The 20,341-nt window shown below is 40.0% G+C and overlaps 1 protein-coding gene across 1 annotated transcript in view; it reads right to left on the bottom strand.

Moving 5' to 3' along the window:
* Nucleotides 1–20,341, bottom strand: part of SLC9A9 (solute carrier family 9 member A9) — a 538,704-nt gene that overhangs the window by 77,848 nt on the left and 440,515 nt on the right. The window lies entirely within an intron of this gene.

Genomic DNA, 20,341 nt, shown 5'->3' with positions numbered 1-20,341 from the left:
AATGAAATTCCTCCAAAGAGAATTTGTTAAAAGAAATTATAGGCTTTTTTAGCTAAATCAAAATCAAACGGAAACTACTCCCAGTTGTGGTCCAGAGCTGTAAAACACAAGACAGGGAAAGGGCCCCTGGATGGGGATGTCCCATGCCTTAGCTTTGCTGAACCTCAGTTCCCCTATCTGAAAATAGAGAAAAATTTCTCCTGGTCTGTGCTAAAGCAAAAAGGCCACCAAAGTTGTCAACTGCCCACCCTTATCCACAGCCAACCTATTTAGCTTAGGAGAGCTAAGTTAAACATTTCCTGCAAACACTCGAGATGTATTTTATAGATAACCTGTGAGAGAGCAGATATTTTTACTCTGTCATGAAAGAAATAATCTAAAACCAAGATGAAGAAGAAGATCCAGTTAGAAAAAATATTTGTAAGGGGACAATTTAGGGAGCCTCCTAAAAAAAGATACGTGTATGGCTTGTCAGGAACAATGCAAGATGGCTTTCTTTGGGTTTATCAGAAATGAGGTAAAATCAGGCTATTCTGGAAGCTGGATGAGAAGGTAAGTAGCTATTGGTGGTGGCATATTGGATTTTATTCCATTTATTTCTTTCATTTTCATGTATGCTTCCTGTGATAGAATCATAGGAAGTTAAAAGGTCAGTTATTTACTTCCTGGGAGTCTAGGAAAGTACCTTTATTAACTATATGCCATTAGAGTGGGCTATTACATTCTTTCAAGTTTGTAAGAATAAAAACATGACAAGTGTGCCCTATTCCTGGAAAATAGATCCCAAGTGTGCAACAGCCAGCTAGCAACTCTTTCCTTTCTTCACACAAAACTGTGAAAGAGTATATACCCCTTTTCATACAAGTGGCTTTTGTTTGGTCAAATTCTCAATGAAGTATTTGTTTTAAGCACTTCCATTGTGCAATATGGCTTTGGTTGGAAGCATAAATAGACAGAAAATACTGAAATGTGAGCTCTAGCTTCCAAAACCTGTTAAAATACATAGAGGATACTGTGTGGGAGTCATGAGTTGTCAAGGCCTCAGGGGTTCCTGAACTCGTGAGCAGACTGTTGTGTGTTAGGGGACTTTCTCTCATCCTTAAAGCATAGGAAGTACATTCCATGTACTGTACAGATGGGGTAGCTGAGTTTAGAGTGGTTCACTCAAAAATGCCAGCAAAGCTGGGGTCCAAAACCACAACTTCAGTTCGTAATCTAGCTGTTCTGTGACCAGTCTATATGCTCACTGAATATGATTTCTGGTTTTTCTGGAGAATACCTGACTTTTCTCACAAGGAACCCTCTATTCACTGAAAGTAATGCTTGAGTATGATGCTTGCACTCATATTTTATTATCGAAAATAGGGAGTTTCATGGCCAGATAGGATCTCCAGCAATTCTCTTGATCACGGGGCAGGAGGAAGCCAGATGCCCCAGGTCTCCGCTGACTGCAGCTGTGGGGACTCTGTATTCCCCCACTCCAGATACTTTCTCCTGGCTACTGGGAGGCCAGAGTGATACACTTGGTACACATGGAGTACACCTACCTCTGTGTGTTTACTCCCAGTGAGGGACACATGGCATTTTCAGACCACTGTTGGCCTAGAACAAAGTTATTTTGCTTGAAAAGACTACAGGTGAGCTGAAAGGTTTTATACTGGAGAGAGGCGAGGCAGTAACAGCCTTTTTGCTCTTGCAGAGCAGGTGATTCCAGGTCAGTCCTGGAAGCTCCTCTCCTTGGGTAGAACCTGGGTAAGCGTCAACCCATGGAACAAGGGAAAAGCCATAGTGTGTACTAGCAAGGAGGGTGGAGCACAGCAATTCAACCCCTTATATAATAATAACAGTAGCAGCCCTTTATTGAGGGCCTATTTTTTTCCTAAGTTCTACGTTAGGTATAATTACTAAGGTTTTTTTTTTTTTTTTTTTTAAATTAAAGATTATTTATTTATTTCAGAGAGAAAGAATAAGAGAGAGAGCATGAGGTGCAGGAGGATTAGAGGGAGAAGCAGACTCTGCAGAGCAGGGAGCTCCATGCAGGACTCCAGGATCATGACCTGAGCTGAAGGCAGTCGTTGAACCAACAGAGCCACCCAGGTGCCCCTACTAAGTTTAATATAATAACTCATACAACAATCCTGAAAGATGGGTATTATCATGATCATCATCCCCATTTTAAAGATTAGGAAATCAAGGTTCACAGAGTTCAAGCAACTTCCTCAGCATCACACAGCTAGTAACTGGCAAAGATTTAAATCTGGTTATTTGACTCCATGCTGCTCCAGACCAATGAGTTTGAACTTGACTTGGTTGGATATAGTATCAGTGATGTATTCAGAAAATAAGTTTACCAGAGGGTCATTTAAGTGACGTCTATAAACAAAACAGGTTGATGTGATTGAATTTTTATAAAATACTATGTAAGTGTTCTGTCTCTTTTTCAGTAGGATATTAATTGCACAGCATTTCTCTATGAGAGAAGAAAAAATAAGTTCACTCAGAGGTCTAGACAACTCCATTTATGAGAAGAATGGGTGAGTGGCTTGTTTATTTCAAAGAATGGGCTCAGCAAGAAGACAGAGCAGGCTCATACAAACAAGATTCTACCTGGGGCAAACCAACAACTTGTCTTCTCCCCCAAAGCAGTCTTCCTGCCTCCATTGTTTCTGTGACTGACAGACATAAATCCACAGTCAGGAGGGCTGGAACCACCCAGCCACTCAGGACCCCCCACTTCCTGTAACTGCACCTCCCTGGCCCTTCCTCTCAGCAGCCCTGATACCCCTAGTACCACAGATTGGAATCTGTGAATTTGAGGCCAGAGTTTTCTAGCATCAACCCCTTTCCTTCCTATTCCTATTTCAAGAACCGTCATTTAGGCCCTTGTCTAATCAATGCTGTTAGATCAATCTTTCTTAAACAAGACTGTGTGTCACTCCCATGTCTACAAATCATCAGACTCCTCATTATCTACAGAATCAAATCCAGACACCTTCACCTGATACCAAAATCTTTACAGAGTTCCATAAACACAGCTTTTTAAGTCCTTCTTCTCTAATACCCAAACTTAAAAGTGCCAAATTGCCATCCTCATTTTATCCCAAGCATACATAATACTTCCCCCATTCTTACCTTTGCTTTGCCTATAAAACTTAAGAAGCATTACCCAAATAAGCATTGTTCGGTACTTCATAATTTTCAAAGTGGGTTCATTTAACCTTTTCCATTTAAAAATTATGGTTATAGAGTGGGGAAGATAGAATTATACTCATCTCACAGATTAGAAACTATTGGCTCTGAGCAGGTCTCGAGCCTGAGGTTCCATGGATGAGGGGCTGAGGCAGGTCTAGAAGCCAGATCTTCAAATTTGTTCCGTGCTATAGCTCTTGAGTTGCATTTCTGTCTCCTACATCTGGCCTTTCCTCTGCCTCCCTCTAACTGCTACTTGTCAAATTCTATGTTTTCCTCAAAGTCCAGCTCAGATCTGCTAACTCCAAGAACTCTTCGGAAATAACACAGGAGAGTTGATGGCTCTCTCTCCTCTGAGCTCTTCACAGCTCCTTCAATCTGGCCTGGCACTTAAAGCAATTAGGTGAAAAGGCCTGGGAGTTCCTGGATAAGGGTTCCAGGACAGCACAGGTCAAGTATCCCATCTTTTTCATCAGGACTCCAGTTAAGAAACACGTTATAGAGCACAAATTAGTGCGCATGCGCACGCCCACACGCCACCCACTCTGTGCCCCCCCAAAAAAGTTTAATGAAATACCTTTTTTTCTAATTTTGCAATGCAAGCTCATATTTTCTCTATTCTACTTTTATCTGTTGAAAAGTGCTGGCTAGGACCCACTAAATTGATTTTGAGAACAATTAGTGAGTTCTGATCAGCAGTTTGGAAAACTCAGTTTTAAATCTAATTTGTCTCTTCTAAATGGCCTAGACAACATTTTCAAAGATTTGCAGAAGATTGAGAGAGCTATGTTCATCAGGGATTTAATCTGTAATTCCTAACAGGAACAAAAACAGCTCTCACAATGACTACGGCAGGAAGGAAGGGCCTCCGCTGAAGAGCACCAGCTTCTACTTGCTGGAAGGTCAACCATAGGGATTATTATTTTTTTTCCCCCAGCTTTACTGAGGAGTAATTGACAAATAAGAATTGTATAAATTTAAGGTGTACAATGTGATGTTATGATGTACAAATACACTGTGAAATGATTACCACAATTAAGCTAATTAAAAATTCATCACCTCACAGTTACCATTTGTATGTGTGTGTGTGTGTGTGTGTGTGTGGTGAGAATACATAAGGTCTACTATCTTTGCACATTTTAAGTATATAATGCAGTATTCTTTTTTTTTTTTAAGATTTTATTTATTTATTTGACAGAAAGACACACAGCGAGAGAGGGAACACAGCAGGGGGAGTGGGAGAGGGAGAACCAGGCTTCCCGCCAACAGGGAGCCCAATGCGGGGCTCGATCCCAGGACTCCTGAATCATGACCTGAGCTGAAGGCAGATGTTTAATGACTGAGCCACCCAGGCGCCCCTATAATGTAGTATTCTTAACTGCAGTCTCCATGCTGTAGATCTCTAGAATTTACTCATCCTGCATAACTGAAACCTTATACCCTTTGACCAACATCTTCCCATTTTCCCCAAACCCCAGCCCTGGTAACCCCCCATACTTCCTACCTTTATGAGCTTGAATTTTTTAGATTCCACATATAAGGGGGGTTGTGCAAGATTAGATATTATTTTTTTAATTGAAGTATAGTTGATATACAATTTTGTATAAATTTCAGGTATATGGCATAGTGATTCAACAATTCTATATAATACTCACTGCTCATCACAATAAATGTAGTCATCATATAATATTATTACCAATTACTGACTATATTCATTGTGTGGTACTTTTCATCTCTGTGGTTTATTTCTTTTATAACTGGAAGTTTGTACTTTTTAATACTTTTTACCTATTTTATTTATCTCATCATCCACCTCCCCTCTGACAACCACCAGTTTGTTCTCTGTATTTAAAAGTTTTTTTTTGTTTTTGTTTTTTAGATTCCACATGTAAGTGAAATCATGCAGTATTTGTCTTTCTCTGTCTGACTTTTCTCACTTAGCATAATACCCTCTATGTCCATCTGTGTTGTCACAAATGGCAACAAACCCCCCAAACAAACCAAAAAAAACCTCATCTTTTTTTATGCATGAGTAATATTCTATTATGTACATATACCGCACCTTCTTTATCTATTCATTTATGGATGGACACTTGGGTTGCTTCCATACCTTGGCTGCTGTAAATTATGCTGCAATAAACATTGGGGTGCATGTATCCTTTTGAATTAGTGTTTTTATTCTCTTTGGATAAATAGCCAGTAGTGAAATTACTGGGTCATATGGTATTTCTATTTTTAAATTTTTTGAGGAGCCTCTGTATTGTTTTCCACTGTGGTTGTTCTAACATATATTCCTACCAACATTGCCCGAGGACCCCTCTCCTTCATATCTTGGCCAATACTTGTAATTTATCATCTTTTTGATTCTAGACATTCTGACAGGTATGAGGTGGTATCTCATTGTGGTTTTGATTTGCATTTCCCTGATGATTAGCAATGGTGCACATTTTTTCATGCGTCTGTCGGCCATCTGTGTATCTTCTTTAGAAAAAATGTCTATTCACATCTTCTGCTTATTTTTTAATTAGATTTTTTGGGTGTTGAGTTCTGTAAGTTCTTTGTATATTTTGAATATTAACCCCTTATTGGATATGTCATTTGCAAATATTTTCTTCCATTCAGTAGGTTGTCTTTTAGTTTTGCTGATAATTTTCTTTACTGTGCAAAAGCTTTTCATTTTGAGGTAGTCCCAATAGTTTATTTTACTGTTATTCCTTTGCCTGAGGTGATATACCCATAAATATGTTGCTAAGGCACATATCCAAGAGATTACTGCCTATGTTTTCTTTTAGGAGTTTTATGGTTTCAGGTTTCACATTTAGGGCTTTAACTCATTTTAAGTTTATTTTTGTGTCTGGTGTAAACAAGTGGTCTAGTTTTATTCTTTTACATGTAGCTGTCCTGTTTTCCCAACACCAGTTACTGAAGAATTGGAATTTTCCCCACTGCATATTCTTACCTCCTTTGTTATAGATTCATTGACCATATAGGCATGGGTTTATTTCTGGGACCTATGTGTCTATTTTTGTGCCAGTACCATGCATTTGATTACTATAGCTTTGTAGAATATCTTGAAATCTTGGATTATGATACCTCTGGCTTTGTTCATTTTTTTTCAAAAATGTTTTGGCTATTTAAGGTCTTTTGTGGTTCCATACACATTTTAGGATTATTTGTTCTAGTTCTATGAAAAGTGCTACTGGCATTTTGATAGGGATTGCATTGAATCTGTAGATTGCTTTGGGTAATATGGACATTTTAACAATATTAATTCTTCTGATCCATGAGCATGGTGTATCTTTCCATTTGTTTGTGTCTTCTTCAATTTCTATCATCATTGTCTTAAAGTTTTCAGAGTATAGGTATTTCACCTCCTTGATTAAATTTATTTCTAAATATTTTATTCTTTTTGGTGCAATTTTAAATAGAACTGTTTTCTTAATTTCTCTGTTACTTCATTATTAGTGTGTATAAACACAACAGATTTCTGTACTTTAATTTTGTAACCTACAGCTTGACTGAATTCTTCATTAGTTCTAATAATTTTTCAGAAGAGTCTTTAGAATTTTCTCTATATAGTATCATGTCATCTGCAAATAGTGACAGTTTTTCTTCTGACCAATTTGGATGCCTTTTATTTCTGTTCTTGTCTGGTTGCTGCAGCTAGGACTTCTAGTTCTATGTTGAATAAAGGTAGTAAGAGTGGCCATCCTTGCTTCATTCCTGATGTTTGAGGAAATGCCTTCAGTTTTTCACCATTGAGTATGATGTTAGCTGTGGGGTTCATATGTGGAGTTTATTGAGGCATATTTCTCATGGAGAAACTCATGGAGTTTTATGAGGCATGTTTCTTCTAAACCCACTCTGTTGAGAGTTTTTACTTTGAATAGATAGATGTTGCATTCAAATTCTTTTTCTGCATCTATTGAGAAGGTCATATGGTTTTTATCCTTCCTCTTGTTAATGTGATGTATCACATTGGTTGATTTGCAAATACTGAACCACCCTTACATCCCTAGAATAAATCCCACTTAATCGTGGCAAATAATTCTTTCAATGTATTGTGGGGTTTGATTTGCTACTATTTGGTGAAGATTTTTGCACCTATGCTTATCAGGAATATTGGCCTGTAGCTCTTTTTTTTTTTTTATGGTGATTTTATCTGGTTTTGATATCAGAGTAATACTGATCTCATAGAATGGACTTGGAAACTTTCCTTCCTCTCCTATTTCTTGAAGTGGTTTGAGAAGAATGGATATTGATTCTTCTTTAAATGTTTGGCAGAATTCACCTATGAAGCTATTGGTCTTAAGACTTTTGTTTGTTGGGAGTTTTTTGATTACTGATTAACTTTTGTTACTAGTAATCATTCTGTTCAAATTTTTCTATTTCTTACTGTTTGAGTTTGAAGATTTTAAGTTTCTAGGAATTTAAGGGATATGGATTCTTCATGGGCTAATTGATGGAGGTATGGGGTATATCCATTTCACAGTGGGTCTTCTTCAAAGGAATGGGATTTGTAGGTGCCAGATATCTAGGGAGGAAGATTTCTCAATAAGGTATATCTGTAGACTGAGAGGTGACTTACATGCTCATCATAATCTTAAATGTCACATAAAATCAGCTAGAATTTGAAAATAATAAAAATGTAATAAAATTCTTTGTTTATATCTGCATAGTGAGTCTGAGGGCCTTCAGGCTTATAAACCTGTCACTGAATTTGGTATCATTTCAACTTTATGAAGCACTTGATGTTTGCAAAGTGCTTGTACAATTACCAATTATCATAATGTTCATTTTCTGAACATTTTAGTTCAGAGAAGGCCTGAGGACTTCAAACTAAGAATAAAACAAAACAAAGCAAAACCAAAAAACAGGAAAAAATCAGTCAAGCTAAAGTCCAGAATTCTGAGCTTGTGCTGCTGGAGCTCTTCGGATGTGGGGTACCTGCCTCTGAGTGTGGTCCTCTCTTCCTTCAGTGCCACGAGCCTTCAGTGCATGTAGCCAGCCTGGGGCAGTCATTTCTCCTGACTGACACTGGCACACTGCTTTTGGCAGCTCCAAGCACAATCTGTGTCTACATGAAGCAGGGGACAGAAAAGCAAAGGTTTTGGCACTTGCAATCCAAGCACTAGGCACTATTGCGGGATGTGGGAAGAGGTGTTTTAGGTTGCTGGGAAGGAGTAGCGAGGAAAGGGAGAAGCAGTGATGGTCTTTCCTGTTACAGCTATTCACCACGTAATAAAAGATTAGAGTTAGAGTTGTTTAGGAGTCTGTATATACAAGCTGGAAATCAGCTCTGGCCATGTTTATAGGGATTAGGTCAGTGAAATCTAACACACTGGTGGATTTCAAGAAATTTCCCGGAAATGGTTTCAAGGCATGTGAAAAGCAGTAGTTTGAGGATGTGTCTGTTTCCTTTGGAACAAGGTTAGCTCTCCTGTGCTTCTTCCCCTACATTTAAAAGCCGATAGCATCAGCTACCGCTGGCAAGTGGCTATCCCAAAAAGCTGAGTGTGGCCTGAGGACTAGTGGCATTCTAGGGCAACAGTTTAGGAATTAAAAGCAGCCTTTTCTTCGAAGGTGAATTTGAATTCAGCATTTCTGTCAGATTAGTTAAAACCTCTGTCAGAAATTCTTCCATTTCTGACCATGGATTGGTAACTGAAATATAAGAAGCTGAGCAGAAAGACTGAGTGGGCTGTTTAAATTAGGAAACATTTGGGGATGCCTGGGTGGCTCAGTAGATTAAGCGTCTGCCTTCGGTTCAGGTCATGATGATCCCAGGGTCCTGGGATCCAGTCCTGTATTATGCTCCTTGCCCAGCGGGGAGCCTACTTCTCCCTCTGCCTGCTGCTTTCCCTGCTTGTGCTCTCTCTCTCTCTAACAAATAAATAAAATCTTAAAAAAAAGAAAGTAGGAAACATTTAGAGACAAGCAAAAAAACAGACTCTTACATACAGAGAACGAACTGGTGGTTGCGAGAGGGGAGGTGGATAGGGGGATGGGTGACATAGATAAAGGGGATCAAGCACTGAGTAGTGTACAGAACTATTGCTTCATTATATTATACATCTGAAACTAATTTAACATAGCATATTAATTATACTTCAATAAAAAATTAAAAGTAATAAATAATAAAAAATAAAAAAATATTTATTTACTTATAAGTAAATGGAAAATGGTGAATGGTACATTTTATGTATTGTATATTTTACCACAGCCAAAAGAAATTGCCGAGGGGCCCTGGTGGCTCAGTGAGTTAAGCTTCTACCTTCGGCTCAGGTCATAATCTCAAGGTCCTGAGACTGAGCCTCGGGGGCTCCCTGCTCCGTGGGAAGTCTGCTTCTCCCTCTGCCTCTCCCACCCTGCTGGTGCTCTTTCTCTCATTCACTCTCTCTCTCGCTCAGTCTCTCTCTCAAAAAAATAAATACAACCTTTTTTGAAAAATGACTGCAAGAATTTGATAGGAAATGCAAAATACTTCCTGCAACCTCTTCAAGGTGCAGTGTTCCTGGGTCTTATTACCCCTGCAGTGTGGAGTTAATTCTTATAATCCAGGGGCAAAGTACTGGGGTGACCAACTGTCCCACTATGCCTGGGACTGAGGAGTTTCTCAGGGGATTCACAGGAGGTGGGATTTCGGTACCAAAACAGGAAAACAGGAAAAAGCCGGTCACCATAACAGTACCCGGCACAGGCACATCTTGAAGAAAGACAAGGTGGCCTGATTGCTGACCACGGACAGAAGGTGAGATAGTGAGGGGAGAAGCAGCCTTCATGTGGGAGAACACGCTCGAGCATAAATTCCTATGCCTATTGCAGGGGAAGTGTATTTTTTTTTTCTTGCAGTTTCATTTAAAATCCGGATTGCCTTGGCTTCTTTAATTTACCTTTTTGATGACCAGTGAACAATTTGAATAAGGAAATTGTGCAGACCTGGCCTAAAATGGGCTGGAGGTGCTGACAAAGGATACACTGAGGGACATAATGCAGAAAGCAGAGACTGCCTGTTTCCTGAGTGTCCAAGTTAACCCCCTTGGGTCTTCTGGAGCATAAACAAACAACTGGAATGGTGCTTTTGATGAGCCACTTGGCTGCTCAAGGGCAGAATCCCCTGACCAGCTTTTTTGCCGGCTGCCAGCTACTCAGCATTGTACTCCAAGTATGAAAATCAAAGTTCGTGTTCCAAAATGACTTTTTTTGGGGGCCTATCCTGCTTTTTTCTCATATTTAAGTCCTGTTTGATTGTTTGTTTTTTGCCTTTGTTAGAGGAAATCAGTCTATTATTTTCCCCTAAGTACAACTAAGTAACCTGTTAATAATTAAAAAAAATAAACTAGAACACATTTTGGTAGGCCCTAACAATTACACCTCTGGATCACTTTCGTTAGTGAGATTTAAGAACCAATCTCATACTGAAATGATATATTCGCATTTTACTGCATTTATATTTTAAAACACATAATGAGTGTTCCAAAGTAACTTTCCAAGAAGAATGTAAACATTGCTGTCCTCATTTTTATCTACATGGGAAACTGGTGGGTGTCTTCGGAAGCAACTAACCAGAAATCATTTTAAGGTTTTCGCTCTCCCCATCACGCCACTTTCCACAGGGCCAGGAGTCTTCTTCCTTGTAACAGATTGGACTGTGGGACTCCATGCTGAAGGCGCTGCATCGGTTTCCTGCAGTCGGTAAGATACTATCCATTTTCTTGGCCGTGACACATGTGGTTCTGCCCAATCTGTCCACACGATGACATGCTTCCGTTTCATGTCCCGCTGACAACCCTCCCCATTTTCCAAAGGCCTCACGCCCTGTTTGTGTCTTTGCCTGAGCTGTTTCCATTGCCAGGAAGTCCCTCGTGTCTTCAGGCCCACTCCTTACAGAATCTTACTTCTTTCCCCACCCAGTTCCAGAGTTACTTCTGTGGGACTTCCCTGATTATCCACAGCTGGCTAGCGGGCTACACCGGCCTCTGGCTTCTAGAACACTTCGCTCATGATGTGCCCGTAGTTCTTAGTGCCTTTCTGGCTGCCGTCTCCACCTTGCTGGCATCTTGAGGGCAACCAGCATTTCTTACTTATCTTACCGTTTCTTATTTTGGGATTTCAAAAGAAGCTTGAAGTCATAGTTACATTTTTTTCTTAGGGAAGAAGGATTAAAACTAAATTCGGTTAAAACAAGTGAGAATATTTACACAAATTACTTATTTTTTTTTCCCCGAGGGGAATAAGTATTAAAACTAAATCCAATTCTGGAAGCATTAAATGTGCAGGGACCAGATAAATGACGGTCACACAGATGAACCAGATTTGTGACAGAAAGGAATCTTTAAAAGCCCTTCAACCTATGATACATTGCTCTACCTTTCACTACCTGAGTTACCGAACAAAAATATGACACTCATACCAATGAGAGAGAATTCTGATAATACTAGAGGTGGGAAATAAGAATGTCATCCTTGGCTTCAAAGGCTGACGGCACTGTTCTCTGGAGACTGCCTCCTCTCTCGTCTTTCTTCCGATTCTGTGTCTTGCAGGCAGGCTCACTCAGGCTTCTTTCAGCTATTCGTGCCACACTTGTCATGGGATCTCCATGGGATTCCCTCTGCTCAGAAAGCTCTTCCTCCCATCCCGTTGTTTACTTTCATGTTAGGAACTCCCAGTCCCTCCATGGACTCTTTGCCACATGACTAGAAGAACAGTACTTACGTCACCAACAATCTCTTCCTCGCTGAACCACTAGCATACTTTGATTTATTAGTCGGTTTGACACACTTTGAGGATCTGTCATCACCGTCTACCTGGGGATGTGAATTTTTAATTAGGCAGGAGCATGTCTGCCCACAGGCTTTGTGTCTGCCACAGCTTCTCATGCAGACAAGGGCCGAATGGTATGGTCCCAGGATAGACTGGTCTCCGTCTTCTTGTCAGGTGATAACATGTGGGGCTGTGGCAATGGCTCATGCTAATAATATGTCTCTGGTAGCTCATGAATTTGTTGGCAGCCTGTAAACGCCTTGGCTCCCACATTGGAGAAGGAGTGACCAAGTAACCGTGGAAGAAAATTTAAGCAAAACACTCTTTCTCATAGGAAGAAATATTAAAACTAAATTCAAAAGTAGCAATGTTAAGGTAATACATATATTTTTGTCAGTCTTCACATTTTTTCCTTCTTCTTCTTTTTTTTTTTTTCAAATAAAATGATTCAATGCTGACCTAGAAATCTTCGAATATAACATCTTACTGCTAATGACAAAACACCACAGCTTCACCTGAAAGGTGCAATTGAAAGATTTCCTTTATCACGAGAAGGTACAAGAGGAATAATTATCATCAAAGGCTTGTATTGCTTTCATTGTGGAACAGAAAAATTGCCTGCACTTCTCTATCAAGTCAAAATTGCTATCTGTGGTGTAATTTCCAGAAAAATAACTATGGGATGATGGACTATAACTTAGAAAAATCATAAATGAAACAATCACATGTGCAGAGCAGAGGACACAAAGGAACTGCCTAGCATCTAGCTATATCCATTGACTCAAGATCAAATAAGAAGAATTATGTATGATTTATAGCCTACGTGGAAATTTTCGTTTATGTGGAGACTGAAGATGTTCTTATCATATTAAAATATGGATGTTGCAACTGAAAATTATTACAAGCATGCAAAGTAATAGACATTTTGGTCACTCAGAGATAATAAATGACAATGAATACTAAACAGATTACATGATGTCGCCATTTAACAGATGTAGACATCAATGGGCAATAATGATAATATAATGAAGCTAATAACATTTTTGAGCTCTTTTCTAAGTACTTTGTGTTAATTCATTTAATTCCCAAAACAGAGCCATGAGGTGGGGACTTCTGTTATTTCCATTTTGCAGTTTAGAGACTGAGGCACAGAGACGGTGAATAACTTTCCCCATTTATACAACTAGGAAGTGGATAGGCTACAATAGCAAATCAGTACATCCTGACTTGTGAGACAGACTTGCCTCAATTTTCTAAAAACCAATAGTGGAATGTCTAAGTGTATTTTTCTTTATACCGTACTCATGTTCCTGAAAAGACGTCTGTAAGTGGGAAATTTAAAAACAGACCCAGGGTAGAATGCAAGTTTTGTGAGAACTTGTCAGTGGCTATATCCTTCATGCCAGAACACTAGCTGGCTCATGGTATGCCCTTGATAAACATACATGTAATGACTAAGTGAGGAGAATCTAACATAGTACTTTGCAATGAGAAATTGCTCAACAGATTTTTTTAAAAAATTGGATTTAAAGGAATGCATTTTATGAATCCATTTTGGAAGAGGAGTCACCTTCTGATTTCTTATTTGAATAAATCCAGATTTTCATATCATTTGCTTAAAATAAAGATGAAATGAAAAAACATTCTCACTAATAGGAATATTACTAAAACTCTTAAAGAAGAAAAGGCAAAACAAATTAAGGATGTCACTACTCTTGCAGAATCCTAAGATTATTGCAGAAAACTCAGTTATCATCTCCAGACCCACAACTTATTCTCCGTGGGGGTCCAATATTTTTGGGCAACAATTCACCAAGTCATACTTGTTGTCAATTCTCAGGCATCCAGAAGAGTTTTAGTCCAGTTATGGAACACTGCAGTGTATTTAGTTTATACAATCTTGAGAAAACTACTATTTAACTGTCTTAATCGTGTTTTGGCTCTGAGAGGTAAATGGAAAAGTTACCATTGGTAAAAAACTGTTTACTAACTCATCAACTTTTCTCATAGATTTAGCCAAAAGAGAAGATAGGTCGTGAAAACACAAGGATCCAGCAAGCTAGTGTTTTAGTGAATTTTAATTTCTTTCTAATTAGGTGCTATGTCAAAGGCTATCTACAGGGTCTTTCTACACCAACACATACAAGAATAAGGATGACCAAAAGCCAAGCTGAACAGCCAATGGATGGGAATGGTAACTGCACTGCTGCGTCCTCACAGTCAGCTTCTCAGGGGGAAGCAGTTACCATGCAGAGTCTTTAGAAAGCTGATTACTTACATTTCCAATATTTTGAAATCTGCTTTCTGAAATGCCTAGGGGAGTTATCTGGCTGCATTTTGCAAAGTGAGGGTTATAAATGATTTTTTTTACAGCTTCCCTACGGAGTGTCTTCCCCCCAACCCCCCAGCTCCTCCCTTCCATTCCACCAGTTAAGCTCTGGTGTTGCCAGGGTCTCTTCTTCCTACACTAAGGTCCACATGCCATTTGAAGGGGGTTTAGGGGTCATGACTCATTTTAATGAGGTAAATTAGCAAGACTTCATGAGTGTCAACGGTATCAACCGTGTTTGCTGCTGGGCCCTCAGAACCTAGTATATTGTCTGGCACTGGCACATAGTAGGCACGAAATAAAACTGACTAAAGGATATCTTACTTGCACCCTCTCCTAGCCCTCCTTCTTGCTGCTGGACATGAAACACGCCCTGCCTCCAAACTAGTGAGGCTTTTGATAAACCACCAAAGAAGCAGTCATATAAAACTATCAACCGTATGCCGGGTGCACACTTAAAACAGTAACATCGCACATATACTGATGTCTACCAAAACTCAGTGGATGGACCACCAGGACTGGGACCCCTGGATTCTTTGGCTGGACACAGACTGTTCTTTGTTGATTAGGAATGCTAGCTCCAAGTCCATCAGTAACCCTGGATGTGCCTTTTCCCTCCTTTGGGCTCTGTTGTCTCATTTATAAAACAGGGATCATAGAGCTAACGGTCCTTTTTCCTCTGAGAGTTTTTTGCGAAGTAAACTCAAGTCATTCACAAGGCCACAGTCCTACCCCAATAAATAATTCATGGATGCGTCTGCTAGTCAGAATAAGTAAAACTGCAATGCAGTGATTATCATTTAAAATGGAAATTGCTGTTCACAATATTCATACCTACGATTTAAAATAAGTTTGACTGTGTGGGATATAATGAATTCTGTCAAGTTTTAGGAGGGGAAGGGTTTTTTCCCCCCCTACTATCCCCCCCCCCCCCAACGATAATGCCATTCCATTTAAATCCATTAAATACTTGGTTCCAAGTGTCATTTTGAATGATTCCCATGTTTGTGTTTACTTTCCTGGAATGCAGCCCCAGCCTTCACACTTCAGTAGAGAAGGGGGTCTGGTATCTGCCATTTTCCCTGCCAGACTCTTTAATGGAAAACTCCAGAGCTGCAGCATCCGCACTTCTGCCATGGGCCTTTCATTTTGCTGGTAATACCTCAGTGCACTCTTCATTCTAAACCAGTGATGGGAAGGAAATCTCCATCCACGTGGCTTTATGTAATTCCGTGACTGTGTCAACTCGCCAATCCATTGTTATTCTTATGCTTTCTTACACTTATGTAAAATGTTGGCAGCCACATAATAACTTCTTATTTTCAGTTGATGTTGGTATACAGGAAGTGCTAAAAATGATTTTGGCTGCCCTTTTTATTTTGGAAAAGGTCATTCTTATCCCGCGCCATTCACATTTGTAAGACTAATATCTACACATGCTTAAGGACTAATACATACACATCTCTTAAGGAGAGAGATGATAAATGAGAGAATGGAAAGAGACTGTAGGAGGCAGACAGCTGAGCAGGATCATTTGTCACGTAGGAATCAGGCCACCTAAGCTGCCATGCCAGCTGTATCACTGTGGATCTGAGCAAGTCATTTTATCTGACGTCTTAGAAATATGAATAAGGGGGTGTCATTTCTGCTTCTCACCTCCTCATTAGAAGAGATCATCAGTGAGGATGATAGAGGGCTCTAAAATTTTGAGCTCTGTATACTAATAAAATCAACACACAATTGATGAGATAAGTTATATTCAAAGTCATCCAGACAGAGAATGGTTTCTAAGACTGATTCAGGCTTGCCCAGAACAGATCAGGTTAATTAAATCAGGAAGGATGACTCAACCATAGGAAGGTGGTTAGTGAAGAAAGAAAGATGCAAGTCTGCTGGGGTGGCTGTCCCTGCCTAGGGAGAGGGACGCTGAGCCTTGGGGGTGGATGTTCTTTTGGTGCCAAATGGTAGTCTGGGTGAAAACACTAGAACTGGGCGCCTGGGTGGCTCAGTGGGTTAAGCCACTGCCTTCGGCTCAGGTCATGATCTCAGGGTCCTGGGATCGAGTCCCGCATCGGGCTCTCTGCTCAGCAGGGAGTCTGCTTCCTCCTCTCTCTCTCTGCCTGCCTCTGCCTATTTGTGATCGATCTCTGTTGAATAAATAAATAAAATCTTAAAAAAAAAAAAAAGAAAACACTAGAACTATACATTCTGTCTTGCTCTGCTTTCAAATTCACTTCAAATAATTATTTGGATTTTCCTGCTACATCATTGTCTAGTATGAAAGTGCCCTGAATAGAAAATATTGCTTATTGGCTTGCTTCATTCATTCATTCATTCATTCATCCATTCATCCATCTGTCTACCCATTCATCTGTTCAATAAATATTTACTGAATATTCACTATGTGCCAGGCACACCAGTGAATGAGAGCAGACTCACATCCTTGTTCTAAGAAAGCACATATCCGGGTTGGAGGAGACCATTTAAACAAATAAATAAGCTGCATATTGTGTCAGATGGTGGGAAGTATTATGGGGAAAAATGAAGCAAATGAGGGCTGAGGGAGCGTTCTTGCGGGGACTGTTAATTTAAAGACCGAGCCAAGACGATCTCACTGGTCAACTGAAGGAAAGAGGTGAAGGAAGGAGGCAAGTGAATGTCTGAGGGGACAACATCCCAAGCGGTGGGAAGAGTCAGTGCAAAGGCCTGGAAGTGGGGATAAGCTTGTTGTATTTCAGGAAGGCCAGCGTGGCTGGGGCAGATCAGCCAGGGGGTGAGAGTAGAAGATGGATACAGAGTGCCATGAGAGGCCAGACTGTGACTCGAACCTTCTCATGAAGAAAGGATATTCCATGATTTAGGAATTTCGTGTCTGGTTGATACTTGTACCTCCTTTGAGCTTGGCTGAGGCATACTCATCCTTCTGAACCTATACCATTCTTGGAGTCTTTGGCATGTTTAAAAATGTGAGGACCTGACTCAGAAACCTGGGGACTCATTTATGGTGGTGTTCTTAGTGTGACCAACCAGGACTCCTAACTTTATCATTCCATGTATCTTCAACAGGTGTTTGAGATGTGAGCTCTGTACTACATAATGTAAGCAGTCATAATAGTCATTGCTTTAACAGTGACTTTATGAACATATCAAGATGGGGTTTTATGTGTAAAGTGAGGGATATACTCAATACAGAGTTATCAGTGATATGGTTCATTTGAGTTTATTTATGGACTTTACATTGAGAGATCTGGGCTTGAATCAGGGAACTGACACTACCTATAAAACCTTAACAAAGTTCTTCAGGTTCTCTGAGACTTTGTTTCTTCCATCTCAAAGTGGGTGGTTGTAAAATGAAATAAAACAAAAAGGGTGGTGAGGAGGATTGAGTGAAACGATGTCCCCGAAGGCAAAGCATCAGTGGTCAGTAACATAGTTTCCCTTCTCTCCCCTTCTCAATTGCTCCTTTGCACTGCATGACTCAGAACTGCTGCCCACATGGAATCACAATGACATCTTAATGAACCCTCAATTTTGGCACCATAGGCTTCCAACAAGGCTCTTGAACAACAGAGCCCAGGTTGTTTCAGGAAAGGCCCACACAATCAGCAATGCATCTGGGTTGCATCATACATAGTCTCTAGCCCCTCCCAACCTCCCACAGAGCTGTGGAGGTAAAATGAAATTATAAATGTAAAGCATTCAACACAGTACTTGAGCCATTATTCATTGAATGTTAATTTTTATTATTTTTATTTCCCCATAGTTTTGGGGGAAATGTTATAGAAATGTATATGTGTCTTAATTATGTTATGGAAAAATAAAAAAACAAAACTGTCCAAGCAACAGTGGCTTGTTTTATTGATACCAACAGTGAACTAAGATGGTCTTTCTAGGGTCTCAATTTGGGGCCTAAATTGAATGCAAATTGAGTACTGTGATGCTTGGTTTTATGTGTCTACCCAGTAGTTGGCTGGTCTACCTAATTATTCAGTAGGTGTGACACCATCTTGTCACCAATCAGTTGACTTTAAGGAGATAATCCCAGTAATGTAGGTGGGCCTCATCCAGTCAGTTGGGTGACCTTAAGAGCAAAACTGAGGTTTCCTTAAGGGAGAAAGAATTCTGCCTCAAGACTGCAGCATCAACCCCTGCTTGTGAGTTTCCAGACTGAGAGCCTGTCCTACAGATGCTGCACTTGCATAAAGCCAATTCCTTGGAATAAATCTATATAAGCTTATGTGTATGGGTATGCCTAGCTATGCATGTGTGTGTGTGTGCGCATGTGTGTGTACTCCTCCTGGTTCTGTTTCCGTTGCCCTGGAGAATCCTGACTGACATAGGTGCACACGGAGGCTTATTTATTCTTCTTTTCCTTCTGTCAGTAATGCTTTATGATGCCTCATTTGCATGATGCAATTTTACGGAAATGAAACTCGAACAGCCCCAAACTGCATAGTCAGTTTTTTCAGCTTTGTAACAACTTCTTTTGGGCCCAGGCCAGGAAACCTGACCCTGAGGTGGGGATCATCCCTACACTACTGGTGACTGGAGCAGTCACTACCTAGGCAGTTCGAGGGGCACATAGGTGGGCTCTAGGCGAACAGCAAAAAAAACACAAAAGCCAAGTGGATAATTTGTCTCTGGAAATACAGGTATATCAAGACATCACAAAGTAGAAATGGGTTGGCTTGCTACTCTCTGGGTATGAATTCAGAGCATAACTGGGATATAAAACTTTGTGGTCTAAGTGAAAATATATTTGTGCAGTGATGGTAGCACACAATTTCTAGAATGAATGCACAGGAGGACAGATTACCATGAGAAGAGATATTACTGACAGGGTAAATCTGCTTTCATTTTTTTGCAAGTCTGTCCATAATCATATGGAAAGAAAGCCCTGGTGAAAAGTGAGACAAAAACTATGATATCATCTGAATTTAGTGTCACTGCTCTAAGCTAAAAATTTGGGTGACTTTCCACTTTCCTTTTTGGTTTCCAAGTTATTTTTTCACTTTTACTCCCTTTCCTCCTTATAAAGAATTCCTCACAGCATTGTCAGAGTTTGAGCAAAAACATTTTTCATCTCATTTCTGATTTGCCATTTTGTGTTATTATGATTTATAATAAGACATACAGATTTGGTCTTTCACAGAGCTCCTAAAACCTCAGAATTTCCCAAGTAATGAGAGCAACAAAAGTATCCTTTGTTATGTTAATGAGTGGCCTTTGGAACCTACCTAAGATGGGAGCTGCTTGCCAGGAGCACCAACCTGTGACTTGAGGGCTGGAAATTTCTTCCCCCCACCCTCATATTCCTCTGGGAAAGGAGAGGGGCTAGAGATGGAGTTCAATCACCAATAGCCAATGACTTAATCAATCATGCCCATATAATGAAGCCTCCATAAAACCCCTAAGGACTGGGTTCAGAATGCTTTCTGGTTTGTGAACATGTGGAGATTTGGGCAGAGTGGTGCACTTTGAGAGGACATGAAAGCTAGATGACCTTTCCCACATACCTTGCCCTGTGCATCTCTTATTCTTCTATAATAAATTATTGATCTAGTAATAAAACATTTCCCTGAGTTCTGTGAGCCACTCCTCCAGAGAGGAGGTCATGAGAACCTCCAGTCTATAGCCAGTGGGTCAGACACATGAGTAATAACTTTGGGAGCTTGCAAATTAGATCCAGGAACCCAAAAAAGACATTTTCTTACTGTATATCTTTCATAATAAAGCAGCCTTTGTGTACTTTCCAGTCAAATTTTTGTAACTTACCAAAATTTGGTTAGCAGATACTTAAAGCAATGGCAGGAGAAAATTGTGTTTCTAGATGAGAAATCAACCTGGAACGTAAAGCAGCACGACCTGCGAAGAACCAGTTTCCCTTAGAGAGACCAGAAAGGTTATGCGCAGTTAATGAGATACCAGAACCTCCAAGAGGTAGTTAATGACCAAGAGGCAGGGCTTTAAAGGCAGTGGAAACCTACGTGTCCATAAAGGCTCAAGACTGAACAAGGAGAGATATCCGTCCATAGATAGCAGGGCTATGGGAAAACAAAA

The sequence above is a fragment of the Mustela nigripes genome, chromosome 2, assembly GCF_022355385.1.
Source record: "Mustela nigripes isolate SB6536 chromosome 2, MUSNIG.SB6536, whole genome shotgun sequence".
Classification (NCBI taxonomy): domain Eukaryota; kingdom Metazoa; phylum Chordata; class Mammalia; order Carnivora; family Mustelidae; genus Mustela; species Mustela nigripes.
This window is presented reverse-complemented; position numbering and strand designations above follow the sequence as displayed.